Source organism: Diprion similis, chromosome 8 (assembly GCF_021155765.1).
Source record: "Diprion similis isolate iyDipSimi1 chromosome 8, iyDipSimi1.1, whole genome shotgun sequence".
Taxonomy (NCBI): Eukaryota; Metazoa; Arthropoda; class Insecta; order Hymenoptera; family Diprionidae; genus Diprion; species Diprion similis.
In genome coordinates, this window is record NC_060112.1 from 15,356,178 (window position 1) to 15,371,239 (window position 15,062).

Consider the following 15,062-nt stretch of genomic DNA (forward strand, 5'->3'; position numbering starts at 1 on the left):
CGAAGGACAGTTATTCTGCCTTCAATCTAATTTTTTCACAGCCTGTTTTTACGACCGCTTCATTCTCTGCACGGCGTGCTCTGGAATAAAACATTTTGATATAACCAGCTAGCACCGTCCTAATTTACAGAATTCGTTACGCCTTTGCAACACGCGCGAAGAGCTAACTCAGGTCGTTCCACCGACTGCAGGGAGGACTCCTTGTCCATGGATAAATCATCCTGCAAATACCCTTCGGCTCTTCCACGTCCCGGATTTTTAATGTACTTGCAACTCGCAGTGCACACCGATGCACACCTGTCAGTCTGTACCGCGTCCTCATATCACAAGGCTTAGCTAGCAGCGTCTCGGTTCACACAAAATAGCTCTTGGATCTGGAGGATCGTGCGTGATGTCACGTTTGCACTTCGAAGCGTCACCAAGCCGTTGACAAGCCTGCACTTGGAGTGAGAGTGCATGCAGAAAGATATTTGCATCCACAACTCGGAGCTGTAACTTGTGCATCGACACCTTGGCTTTAACTTTTCTACTCGATTGGTTAAAAGTCTTTCCGAACCGTCTAGACGCTCTTATTAGGTACGATGACATGACGAATTGAACCCTCTCTGATCCTGGTGCTCTGGAACTCGGATGAAAAGTCGAGAGAGAAGGTAAAGTTGTAGTTCGTCATTGTAACTCTTTGGTGAGAATTGTCGTTGAATAAGCTGATGCGAGTCCTTTGGTACTTCGGTAAACAGAGTGGTTTACTTGAACCTGTGTACCGTCGGTCTTCTCAGTTTTATTTCACTTTTATGCATTTCTGTTGGAAGACCGTAAGACGTATAAAAATTTCACCAACATGTACGCCAAGATTTTTTGGTGGTGACAAAATGGATGGATTGCACTGTCGGTATGTTTTCATGAGAAAATATTTTGACCGACCAGTGTCTGCGGAGACTATGCTATCTACTATCATAAAAAGGTTACCGCCACCAAGTTCTGTCGTAAATCGATACCGCGATGGTGTCACAAAGACGATAAAAGTGTTATTTGTATAAGCGAAGCCGTTTCTTGCCGAACAAACCCACCTTCGTAATTTTTGCTAGCAATAAAAAAGGGGCTGTAAGATATTATTTGAAAGTCGATTCGAGTTATCTACGACACGCTGGCCACAGAGGGTCAATTGAAGATCACGATGGTTTTTCACCGTACGATTTCCGTTGAGTGAATCGCCTGTCGCCGTACAAGTGAGCAGAATTGTATAAACGGGCGTCGAAGTTTTTTCTTGATTTTATTAAACCGGGAGTAGGATCAAGTGGGTCGAAACACTCGAGTATTCAATTGCTCAGTCAGGCGTAAGAATGTCTATTAGAATATTGAACAGTCCATTATCGGGCAATCTCGCGTTCTTGTACAATTTCAGCTGATGTTGAGAAATTCACGAGTTGAGAGTGAGTAGTCAAATTTCCAGGATTTATGGAACTGCGACCACGATTCGTGTGCAATTAGCACCTGCGGCTATGCTGGCATTAATGGCAGACACATCGGAATGCACTGGCTAAGAAAAAGATAACAACTCGATGCGCAGTAGACCGGTAATAAAACCGATGTAAGTTCTTGTTCATTCTATTCTCTAAAAAAAAAATTATGTTGTACACTCCGTGTGTTGTTCTTCAGCTAGAGCAGCGTATAAACCGAAACAAAGGCGAGGCTTGCGCCATAAAAGATGTCCGGTGAGAAATTAGGGAATTGAAACTGTTTTATTCTTGTTTTTTGTCTCCGAAAATTGGTTTATGCGATTTTGTCGATTTAGTTCAAAATCAAACTGAAGAGGTTGAGCCAGGTTTCTGACTTCTTGTACCTCTCTTCCTAGAGAAAAGACATGACAAGAAAAGATATTGTCATTACCTCAAGAATGAAAGGTCGAGCTCTCTCGATACCTCGACGTTTCAACTTCTAGAGAATCACCTCCGACCATTTTCAGATGGACGTCTTGGTCCATCTTGAGGAAAAATAAACGGATTTGAATTATTTTAGTCTAAGATCGTCGGGACTTTTCTAAATCCAGCACTGAATATAATTCGAATTTGATTAGTTGGCCAGGAGTTTTTCAGTTGTTCGGATATTAAAATCAAAGAGAGAATGAATAAAATAGAGATTTCAGTCCTTCACATTCCATGAGCTGAAAACGCGTCTGAGCGAGAAGTTCTCAGGCTGGTCTAATAAGGTCAGCGAAATTACCGAGATGTTCCGACGACAAATCGACTGTTACTACTCACATATACTCACAGTATAGTCGACGGCCTACTTTAGTCGGGAATTGCACGCGGCGAAATACGGGGTAGTAAATTGGCGGGTATATCTCTGCGGAATACGTCTACAAGTCTAGTTAACCGTACGCGAAGCCTAATCAACCATCACTTTCTGATTCGTTGCAGTCTTGGCGTATAATTCCTTGGGGATCTCGGGGGGACCGCGACTGACTATCACAGAACGAAAGCTCGAAACGCTCGTTCCCGAAGCACTTCGCCTGCAGCACGTGTCCGTTTGAGTGTGTGATCGTTTGCAGTGAGAAAGAAAAAAAGAGAGAGAGAGAGAGAGGCGGTGACCTTCTTTCGTAGATCGAAGCGCCAAAACCAATAGAATTCCCGGACCGTCGAAGAGATTATCCCCGAGTACCGGTCCGGTGCACGAAGCCCTTGAAAGGGACGCGGACGTGTCGATTGTGTCTCTTTCGAGAATTGTTTTTTCGCCGTCTTTTCATTATCACGATTCAGGCTGTAATCCTTGGACTATGAGAAAACGCACTATTTCCACCTCTCTCTCTCTCCCTCTCTCTCTCTTCCCCTCGGAGTTCACCTGAACAGCATCTTCTAGATGGACTCCCGGATCGCAGCTGTAGCAGGACGTACTCGGAGACAAGACTGACTTCTCTGATTGATTCGGCGAGTGATTGCGTCTCCCATTCGCCTCGTAACAAGCTGGGAATAGACAGACTCGACGCGCTTCCAGGCAGCCATTCATGTTGATTAACAATTTTATATCCTACTAGCGAAAGATATTCGCAGGTGTTGGGTGTATGTTATATGTATACCGGGTTCGCATAAATATTCTTTTATGTTTGTTTTTTTTACCGCTTTCCAATACCTGCATCACCCTGCCCTTTCAGACACTGCGAACGGCTATTGAATGTCGAGCAAAATAGAAAGGATTTTTCCTCATAGGTGCTGCAGGAGCGAGGCGTAAGTTCTCCCTCCGCAAAACCGGCGAGCTTTTGCCTGGAAATATTATGTCCTACAATTTCATGTTCGGCACAACAGCGCGGCTCTTATCGTTACCCTCGAAAAACACTTCTGGGGCATCGTATAACAAGCCCGGCTGAAGTAATCCAGTCGTGAATCCATATGGTGCAACGCGGGCTTTGAGTGTATACTTATACAGAAAGGGGAAACTCGTAGATCGTAGTTACGGCAGTTTAGCATCAGAGCGGTATAGAACTGCAGAGGAGCTTGCAAGCTTCCGGCTCGTGCAAGCCGGGCTAGCTTTATTACTTCTTCATTACAACGGATTGCTGCCTTGATGCTTCACTCGTATAAGTTGATATTAGCGGAAAATGTCTCAATATTACCCCCCTCTTCCATCCTAAATTTGTTCAACAACTGAACATAACCGTACAGTAAGTTGCATTTGATGGGAGATTGTAACTCTTGATACTGATATCACGTCAGATGCGAAAGTAAGTTTGGAACAGCATTTGCGTGCCTGAGATTTAACGTGAGCAGAGTTTTCTGTGTAATTTTTTTTTTTTTAAACTTGACTAAAATTGTATATTTACTAGCTATCTAATGGTTTACTAATGGTCCAGGATATGTGCTTGTAATTTCATGGGTCTTGAAACTCGCGGATTTCGAGGAGCGCATATACGGCGAATAGGAGGGCGCACGATGTTACACACACACACACACACACACGCATAGCAACGATAATTAATGGACACTCCTTCAAATATGCAAATGTCTCTTAATCAGAACTGACTGCTTAATAATACTTGCATGATCCCACGAACCACGGATTACCTATCCGTTATTAGCTGGTACATTGGAGCAGCGCCAAATTACTTGTTAACTTGTACCCATCCTTGGTTAATTTATGCATATCGGAAATCGGTCGAGAGTTATAAACTGTGAAATTCGAAATTCCCTAGGAATTCTTTGAATAATTAGAAACATACGCGGTATTCTGTCCGTAACAAACGAGGTAGAAAACATCCGTTTTTTCAATTTTTGTTTTTTCATTTCAATTCTTTTTTCTACTATTTTATCTGTCATTTCTACTTCCTGGTTGAAGGCGTGAAAAAGAATCTTTTATTGTAATACAAAGGCGATATTTGAGGCCACGATCATCATTCCTTCTCGCACTAAATTCATCCACAGTCTCGATTTCCAGGAAAGTGGTAAACGCGAGATGGTGAATAATCGAAAGCTATTTTTAATGGGGTAACACGTTGACGGTTTTTATCGTAGCTTATTTCCGTTTGTAAAAAATTAGGTAGTTCCGGCTATACGTGTTTCATTTGTCACTGTATTTTTTTTTACCCCTCTCGCGGGACACTTTGAAGTCAGCTCCGTCGCCTCGTTAAATTGACGCCCATTTTCCCTTTTCCCCATTCTCATTTATATCCTTTTCCTCTTCACTTTCGCCCCGCTTCTGCTCCCGCGACTTTCCTTTGGTGTTTTTATACACCCCTCGCTTTCCGGCCTCAAGCAAAGGTAATTATTCCTCCAACTTGCAGCTTAATAGGGTGTAAGAACTAGGAGCAATATTAAAGTACTTCAATTTCTTATGCTGAATTCCGGACTCCAAAGGGCTGACTCTCTTCTATATAACATAAACGCCCGACTGGCGAATTTGTCAACTCGCACTTCCGGTTACCCTCCAATGCCGACACTTTTCTACCTGATTAACTCGTAAGCCACTATAGTGTAAAAGACTGTCTCCAAAAATTTCGTAAGCAATATTCAGTTAGCAATATTGAAAAAGTTTCGAGAAACGTAATTATGATAGCACGTATACCTACTGAATGAAAATAACTCATAAAGCTCTCACAAGCTAACAAAATTGAGGAGTCAAACGTGATTTATGCTATGATAGACTAATTCTCCAAAGTTTGACGAGCCATATCACGTAACAATATCATTTCGTGACCCGAAAAGTACACACATAAGATTATTATAGATTGTGATCGTATCTATGAGCATCCGTCACAGTATTTTCTACGTATGCTTTCTCATATCCCCTAAAATCCAAGATAAGAGGATGTCTAGGCCAAAGTTCACGATCCCCGCCGACCGAGAACTATCTCTAAGTAACTTTTATCAAACGTGAAGCGTTGAGATAGTAGGGGTAGGCAATTTTTCCGACGTCACTTCTACCGAGGACTTGATCAGTCACTCGAAAAGAATGAGAGAGAAGCGAGAGTCGGAGAGAAAGCGGAGGAAAAAATACTCCTTGTTTCCAGGTACAAAGGATACAACTGCACGAGCAGGACAGGTAAACCGATCGAGGATTTCGGTAGGTAGGTGGTGACGTCATCAGGGCGATGGTTTATGGGAAACGGATTTATTGCCCCTAGACAAATTGTCACGGTATCTATACGTCAGCGAGGGAAAATGTTCAGCTATACCAGGCAATAACCCATTTGCGGTCCAACCAGGACGGTGTATCTAGTACGGGTATAAATGCACGTTATGGGGCAATTAACGGAAGTAAACTGTCCCTTCTCCGAGACTGTTACACGCTCGATGCAATAACGCAGGTTTGAGGGGGAAAGCGCCCCGCTCTTCCGCTGGTCGCATCGAATCAAGTTTGAGATAACATTTATGTCTTATATCGTCCCACAACCGAACCTTTCTATACCGGCTCGTATGACGACGAGAGGGGCGGGGGGAGGGGGGGACTGAGGAAACGAGAAAGTCGAGTGGTTCGGCTTTCACGCATCCACCCCCGGCTTGGATACGGTTACCGCAAAAGGGTCCGCGAATGAAACGGTTATTTGTCGAGTGACTATATACGGGGCACGCGAGCGCGCAAACCCCGTTTTAGTAAATGGTGTCTGACACGGGGTTGCGGGGCGTCGTAAAGGGTTGAGGCATATTTGCCACCTTCGGGAAACAAAGGCGGGCCTAAAGTGGAAATTGATAATCTACTGCAGATGGTTCTTGCAGGAGGTGCAGGAGGTTGTAAGGGCCGGACCCCGGAGACTCGGCCTGTGCAGGCCCCTCTTTATTTCTCTACCTTTCTCCGAAGTGAACGGATTCTTTTTCCATCCACCCCGTCATAAGCTATGGCGAAAAAACTTTCCGCACAACTTACGTAAGTATGCCATGTCGCGTTTACTTGCGTACCTCGACCAGCCGTCGACGAACCCGTAAAACTTCTGCACCCTCTTAATTGGTTCATCTTATTCGATTATTGATTTCAAGTTAATTTCATGTCAAATGCAATCAATTCACGATTTTGCCGAGCAAGTGTGAAGTATCAATCAAGTCCAGCATAAATAACTATTTTATTACTGTACTGACTTACCGAGTTCGAAATGCCCAGACAACTTCCACCATTAAGGAACCTTTGCGTCGACGAGTCAGACGATTTTGGTCAGCACCAATCATCGGCGAAACTAGAAAAGAAGAAAATATTTCAGGAATATAGAATGAGCGAGTTTGAGAGATCCTGAAGATCTCATCGATGGTGGAGATTTGATAAATAGCGAGATGGCTGACGGGAGAGAATATGGAGGGAAATGCGTCCCCCAGCCCTCGCACAGCGAATCGTTCACGCGTAAGGCAGAGCAGCTCGAACGAATGCCTCGGCATTGTGTAGTACCTAAGGGTATGGTAAACTGAGCCACGATTTTATCGGTGAAAGAATTTGTCACGCACCAGTTATGGGTGTGTAACTAGGGAAGCCCGATACCTGGCAACGTCGTAATTTGCGCTCGAGGGTACCGGGCGAAGGGAGAAGTGATATATGCACTAATAACCTCCTAGAATTCGGCACTGCGGTGGTGTCACGGGCCCTAAATCGACTCGGAAGCTCAGTTCCTCGCCTATCGAGCCTAGACCTTGGCAGCTCGTAGCGCCCGAGGTTCCCGCAGTGTCTGCATCTATCGGGCCGCAAGCTCTGCGCTCGGATTGTGTCCCGTTTCTCGGTTATTCGGGTGAATAGTAACGCGATGGTTGATATTTCCGGAAAATCTCGAGCTTTCGTTTCATCTTGTCGAGTTTCTTATTTTTCTGCGAAAATATGTGCCCTGGAAAATGCAGGTGGATTTTATAGATTTTCCAGCAGAAAAGGGACGAGAACAAAAGATGAAAGTGTCTCTGCACGGCTATTTCCGAAAATTAATTACATGCGTAGATAACGTGGAGAGTTTGTAAAATAAATTGGGAGGTCGTGATCTAATTAGGATACACGGGGTGGCCTCTCAGCCGCTGCAAGCTCTCTGCAGACCTCCGGCAGAGTCGCGCTCTTCGCCCACCAAACGATGCTTAGGCTTTGCGGATTACATGCTGATTTATTGCGCCCGGCTTCTCCTCTTTCTTGCCTCCCGAGGAGCCCTTCAACTTACGGTAGTATGGCACACCGGTTACGTCCGAGATACGAAACACGCGTAGTCGAGCTAACTGCTGTTTGGCCGGTAGGTACCGTGATGCTGCGTCCGGATTCTGAGAAACAGGATGCGGCAAAAACGAAGTGAAAGAAAGCATCAGAGGAAGATCTACCCGAAACTGGAGGCGGATTGAATCGCATAAATTGGTTAATTCTAAGATACAATTGCCACAAAAGGACCGAATCATCGTAAAGAAAATTATCTTTCATTTTCTTGGACATTGAAAAGGCTGGGAAAAGTGTACATCGCGTTTAAAACTTCAACTCTTTGTATCGTCTGTTTCGCTCTTTCCAATTATTTTGGGAAAATTGCTGAATTCTGAGGCTGATGTTAATCCGATTGAAAGAGGCGGCCGTACTCAGCCCGTGAAACCGGATGAACTCCTTTATTTTTCGAGAGGCAACAATGACACGCCGAACAATGAGTGGATCGTTACGGCTTTGACCTTCTTTGTTCAAAGAACCGGAGCTATAAGGACCGGGTAGAGACGCGGATCAGAAGCTTTGCGTCTCTGTTTTAACAAGATATTACGCAGGATTTTATTCCGCTTTCACAAACAGGGATTCCCGCGTCGAAAATAATTTCGAAGAATCCGAATCAGAGTCAGGCACACCGTCGTCCTCGTCGGAAAAGGATGCTGGGCGAATGATTCCTAGTTGGAACCACCCAGCCAATCGAGGCTTAGTTAAACCAGGCGATTTACAGACCATTCCGGAAATTGGGTATCGGATGGAATCAGTTCGAATTGAGTCGAGCAGCCTCCGATCCGCGCGTGCTTCAGGGGTGCGAATTCTTTTAGAGAATTGTCTCGGCTCTTCTCAGAAGCCTCTCGAAAAAAGGGGGCAAGTTATACCTCTGGCGATTCCACGAAGTTCGGCTACTCTCGCCGGTCTATTTCCTCAATCCTGTTACTGCGACTTATAGCCATCTGATCTTATCCTTACGTAAGCTCTGCCTCAAGGGTGCATGGCTGGGTTATACACTAGAAATAGAACAGAAAGTGGATGGATTAGCTCGTCTTACGGATAACAGATCTTTCATTTTCCTTGCGCTTCCATGTGCCGCCGGAATGCCCTGTTCATCGAACGGTAATTGGGTTCGAGCTTTTATCGCAAGCCTTTGTGCTTTATTACGGACGTCCATGTCTGCAGGGCAGCCCGTTGGACGGTAACGAACTACTCGCGATTTCTTTCCTTTCGGATTTATTTCGCGATAGACAGACTATTGGAATGCTGAAATTCCCACGCACCGGTTCCTCCACAATTATGGGTAAGGTGTGTGTACGGTTCTGGATTGAAAAAATTCGTTGTCTGCACGAGAGCGTGCGAAGAAATTCGGTACTAATTTTTTCAACGAGTTAGCCCTGATTTTAATGCTTTTTGTATACCACAACGAAGATTGATTTCCATGAGAATCTTTCAAGGCGAATTGTACTCAGACACGTCTGAACGTGATTCAGGGTCATTGAATTTTCCTAATAATCAATCCTTTTTCAGACACGAGTCGAGACTGCTGCTACTTAACTGTGAAATATTGCCTGTCTGGATCGCGATTGTGAAAAAATCCGTATTACCAGACCTAGAGGGATTCAACGGTACTCGGAGAGCGGCGAAGGGGATGTTGAAAAATTGAGGTTTTTCATGGTGCTTCGTATCGAGCTTAATCGATATACCATGCATAGCGTGGGTCAGGTTATACGTCGACATACCTATGCAGCTTGAAGTCAAATCAAGATCCGTGCACCGACTAAATCGAAGGAAGCGGTAAATTCTTGTTTGCTGATCGAAAGAGGTGGCAGATGAAAAACTGGGATGTGGGCGGAAGTGCGGAGAAGAGTAGAGTGGAGAGGAGAGAAGAGGGGCGCACGTGTCGGTAACGAGGCTAGGATGAAGCGGCCAGGCGGTTCGGCGCTGATGTATCAAATGGTGGGAAGCTAAACGCCACCCTCAATTCTCGCCACCCTTACCCTCATCCTCACCCTCGCCCTCACCCTTTTTGGTTCCAGGGCCGATCCTTCCGCCCTTTCCCCGCCCCCTCGCTGCGTCTTCCGATTTCTCCCCCACCGTCTGGCCTGCTCCCTCTTTCTCGCTCTGTACATTTGCTAAATTGTAGGAAAGCAAGCCCCCCGCTTATCCGCGGTCGATATTTGTCTCGTTCCGATTGTTACGCGATAACCAGGCGCGAAACTTCGGTTCGCTCCAGTTGTGTTTATGGCTGAACAGCGGTCTTCCGGAAGGTGCGTCATTTAGTTCCGAACGTAAAACTGATCCCGGCGAACAAGAGAGTCGCGGTACTATGGGTTACACCTTTATTTACCAATCTACTTGTAGCATGCGTGCTGCAGCGCATCTCTTTCTTCGCCATTTCATTTCATTTCGCTAACAGCCAGTGTACAGGGTGTGTATTTCGTTATCTAAAATCTCAGTTCATCATTAAAACATTTTTCTACTGTCTGCAGGTTCTTTATGGAATCTACAAAAAGTTTTGTGTCTTATGAACAGAATTTATCATCACAGTAAATAACGGTATTGAGAACTTTAATGCTCGAAACATATGTTATTACTTTAAGTCCGGAACTGCTAGAGGCATCTTGATTAAATTTAAGTGTTAAATCGAGACTGGAATGCCCCATAGATCATCTAGAAGCATTCCAATTCCAGTCAAGTGTTCATACAGGCGCGCAGAAATGGCACGGTTTGATTTTAATGACCGATTTTAAGTGTTTCCTTGAATATATTTTCCTTCGCCATCGATTCGTTTAACCGTCACTCAAGTTGAAAAGGTAGTTGAACATGTTAAAAGCCCAAGTACCACCACTACCGTCGTCCGGCGAGTACATATTTCCGGGACAATCGAAAAGTCCTGCTGCCATTATTTTCGTTTCCCGTAATTCCACCCTTTTAATTAGGGTTCGTCGAAGCAGTTTCTCCTGCTCAATATTTGTCACTCACTGATTATCCCAGGGAGATAAAAAAAAAAACTAATTTTCTCACCACGCAGAGCTCTGACGGAATCCCAGGTGGTGACGTGTGGAACTTCATAGAGTCTCTTCGAGGAAAACCAATCCCGCCGGTCCCGGAATTACATCTCGGCACGAGACCCTTCAAATTCCTTCAACTCAGCTGCGTATGCATTTACATGACCACGTGACGAATTATTCACGAGTATAATCAACTTTCTGAACAGCGTCATCTTGCGCTCGAGCAATATCGTGAATATCACCGTGGTACAAGTCAGTCTGGTGATCGGTTAAAATCGTTATCCATGCATTCGAACATATGCTTCTTTACACTTCATACTTCGTTAACTGCAAATCGTTGGTCTGGCGCTACTGTCGGTATGCTTTGAAATCAGAGAACCTGCAAGTTCTGAATGGTTCGATGGAATGAGAACCAAAGGGCGCCGAGGCAGTGCAGGAATCCAACGATTCTATATTTATCAGAATTGGAAAAGTGCGGCTGTACCCAAATACATTCCGAGTTTCGAAAATTGAAGTAACAATATTCGATAAATCGGTTTGGAAGCCTTATCGATGCATTGCAAGTGGAATTTGTGCATAAAAGAGGAAAATCGTGTCGGTAGTCTCAGACCGAAAAACACGTGAGGTGTAAGGGTTCTGGTATATCGACTTCGACACCTTCCGAATTCAATTACAGTCCGCTCTATTTGATGTTATATAATTGAGCCTAATTTAGTACCTATTGATTGATGGAGAATCAGAACATTGAAAAAGGGCACCAAAAATGGCGGATAAACTGCAGCGGAACTAAGGTGCCGTATAGAATTAAAAACCACATTTCTTACCGCAGCGTATTTAAACCGGCGTGCATACAACGTGGCTTGGAGTCCACCAGCAGTAGATGTACATATGCATGACAAACTGCTGATGCTTGAAAGTTATTTTCCAGAAGCAATTAGTTCCACGTCTCGATTAGCCTGCAGTCGGTGCTTGAGCGAGCGAAATTTCATTCGCTCGGGGCACGAGTTTCGCTCGGAACTCAACATGGTTCAGGGTACCGTGTTATTTTCCGAGATCGGTAGTATAGTCGGCAAATATATTGCGAACTACAGCTCCATACCGTGTCTGACCGCCCCAGGTGGATTGGTACCTGCCTACAGCGCATTGATTACCCGCGTTTGGATACACCTGCAGCACACTTCAGGTCGATTCGGCAGATTCGTCGGCGAAGAACCCCCGCAGGGACTGCAGCTAACGCGGGACACGGGATTCCGGATTGGTGTATGCAAAACGAAGTTGTTTCGTTATTACTGTTCTATCCACTCTTCGTGGAGTTGCGTTTAGCGACACGCTGGACACGAGTACAAGCCAGCAATTGTAAAATGGTGATGGTACTGGGAATCGGTGGAGTGATGGGGGTGCTTTCTTCCAAAGCATTGATATACGAGTTGGCCTGTGATTGTAGATTCTTCAGCTCCATTTTCCGAGTCACGATGCCACTAAAAGCCGGTACTTTCACATATAAGACCACAGATGGTGGCATTTTACAAACAAAACTCTAAATTCTTACAGCAGTCCAAATTAGGAAGCTTAGATGTACAAATCTCTTTTAAGACCGACTTAGTGAAAGGCGAGTTTTCGAGTGATTTATGTTCTGAGTAAGTCAAATGGACTTTTTTTCGGATTAGCTGAAACACACACTTCCGTTGTGGGAGAAATGATTGACACTGAAACAACTTGATGAGAAGGGCTCTTGAGTTTATTCTCAATTATCCCTGCAAGTTATCTGTGAATTTTCGTGCATCGCGAATTTCAACTCGAATTCAGAGCTTGGACTGTTGATCGCTTTAAAACTGACGTAATACAGAATGTATTTTACAATACCCCGAGCCAGAGCGAGTCGCTTGAATAGCAGAAGTTGTAGAAGCTTGCTTCGAGTGCAGGGCTGCTGTTCAAGAGCTTTTGAGCTTCAGCTTTCGGACGTACAACAGTGCGCCGAATTAGTTTTTCTACCTTGCACAACGAACGTTATTGAGGTCACTGCAAATTTTTCCAGAAAACAGGATAATCCGCTAGTCTAACATCTCTCAGAAGAGTTTGCCAACGCGATAGAAGCAGATGAAGAATCTGATTGGAAAACTTTGACCAACTCGTAATTACTTTGACAGTTTTGATAACAACACAAGCCAGTTTACGTTTTAACTAATTTAAATTGACAATTTTGTAAATTTTACGAGGTAATGAGTCAATCGTGCCTGTTTCTTATTTTCCTTTAAACAACCTATAATTCTGCCTTAATAATGCATAAAGTTATATCGCAATTATTTCGACTTCGCCAAAGTTAGTTCGTAATTGTTGCTTTCAGTATAACAGATATAACGCCGGCACGTGTAAGGTGGAAGAAATTTAGTAAATCAATGCGTATGCTTGATTTAGGGTGTACTTTGCGAAACTAAAGTTGCCGTTAACTTTAGACCCTGATATACATATATCGCACGCCGAGTTTTCTGGAGCTTGGCATAATACTGAACTACGGTGGCGAGATGTCTATAAATTTAAAGAAGTGAAAAAATTATGACAAATTTCAATAAAATATGGAACACCCATGGATTCACCCGGACGCAGCGTCCAGAGACGTAGCTGCAGGAGCAAGTGTGGTATAAAACTTGATTTGCTAAATAAGTGGTTCCTTTATTTTTTTAAACTTTTGAAACTTTGAAAATTTTCGTAGCTTCCGGCGCTATTTATCGTTCGAGCCAGTTTTGTTGGACGTAGAAAAGACGGTACAAGGTGTTGGGCACATGGGGCGACTAGCTGAGGTACCTTATCAAACTCCAGAAGACGGAATATAAGTCGAGGCAATCCTTTATGGTTGGCACTAATTAAAGGGATCCTAGCAAGTTGCCCCTCGCGTTGAAGAGGTCGAAAGGAAAGGTGCGGCACCTCCTCCAGGTCATCGGTGTGATTTATACCCACGTGCAGGAGCCACGCGAATTGCCCTGGTCTTCTCTAATTAATGCAAGAAACAATAAGTTTCTCCCTGCGAAAAGGCGATGAGATATGCTTCCTTGGCAGCGAGTGAGTGACTCCTGCACCTCGGTAGCTTAAACCGAAACGCTTGCAGGTAGTCAAATACCGTTCAGCCAATTACTGCCCCAGTTGGACTCGCTTTGTCTGGTTTGAACCACGAAGGAAGGTTCTGCAGAGCAATATTTTCCAGTCAAGTTTTGCACAGTTTTCACGACGGTAAATTTTTTTTTCCTCACTCCGGTAATGTGAAAAATTTTCCTTGCTAAATTGAATTGTTTGAAATATTTTGAAAATAATTCAAACTCACCAGATGTACGTACAGCATTATATTCCTATTTCGGCAAAGAAGAAATTGAGCAGAACGGGTGCTTACGCTACTCTTTTAATCACCTGGCAGGCGTCTGCGGAAGGTTACAAATTTGCATAACAAAACCGCTCACTTAATGCGAAACAAGCTGTGGAGTCGTATTGAATTAATTTTCGCAACGAATTAGTTTGTGTAAAATGTTACTCGTCCAAGCAAAAAACAACGAATGAAAGGTGTAATAATTGACCGAGTTGCATTAACCCCGAATTCATTTTCGCTCACATTTAAAATCTACCGTTGCAATTCCATTATATACAATGACTTTGTCGTCGCATACGGGAAAAATCCTTGTCAGACGATGGGTCATTTTCGGGCCTCCAAGTTCGGGGGCCTCGTCGTATGAAATGAAAAGTCTAGTGCACGCTTGCGAGGGTGGTAAAGTCCCCGACGGAATATTATCATGGTTCTTTCATGCCTTTCTACCTCGCTTCCATCTTAGGTTCTACCCTCTATTTGATACAAGGGGAAGCATAAAACACCCCGGCAATATCGAGACAAGCCTCGGTGAGGTGTTCCCGAGACTTTGTACGTGTCACCTGTTTCACCAGCGGTAAAGGGATAAATAAAAAATATGAAAAATTTTTGCCTGCACGAAAGCGGCTCCGTTATTACCTTTAGTGACGCCTCGTAGACATTTTTTTTTTTTTTCTTTTTCATCATTTTTATTCGGTGAGTGCAGATTCTGAAGGAAAATTCAATTGCAAATTTATTCCAGTCAATTAGCCGCCCAGCATGCCAAAGCGAACGTCAGTTGTGAGCCGACTGCAGATCCTCCCCCGGCTTCGTTGATCTTTTGCAGGAGTTGAGGAATGAAACCGACTAGCAGTGAAATATGAAAATGAAGCCAGAGTTTGTGCACCAGCTAGCTTATTACTATGCAGGATGTATGGGGGTGGCTAAGGGTGGCAGATGACTTGCTTCGTGCACTGCTACATTCCGGGGTACGTGCATGTATACATGCGTAAAAGAACGACTTCGTCCCGGATGAAATACGGAGAGCATTCCTTTCGACGTCGGGACGCGCCGCCCGCCTCCTTTTAGCATTTCGTTCGCTAGCT

General features: G+C 44.3%; 1 long non-coding RNA gene across 1 annotated transcript; it reads left to right on the top strand.

Moving 5' to 3' along the window:
- The first annotated feature begins 1,910 nt into the window (after positions 1–1,910).
- Positions 1,911–9,861, top strand: LOC124408720. The gene is made up of 3 exons (XR_006929462.1): positions 1,911–1,969; positions 2,083–2,084; positions 9,851–9,861. It is a non-coding gene; the product is annotated as an uncharacterized LOC124408720 (long non-coding RNA).
- The last annotated feature ends 5,201 nt before the right edge of the window (positions 9,862–15,062 follow it).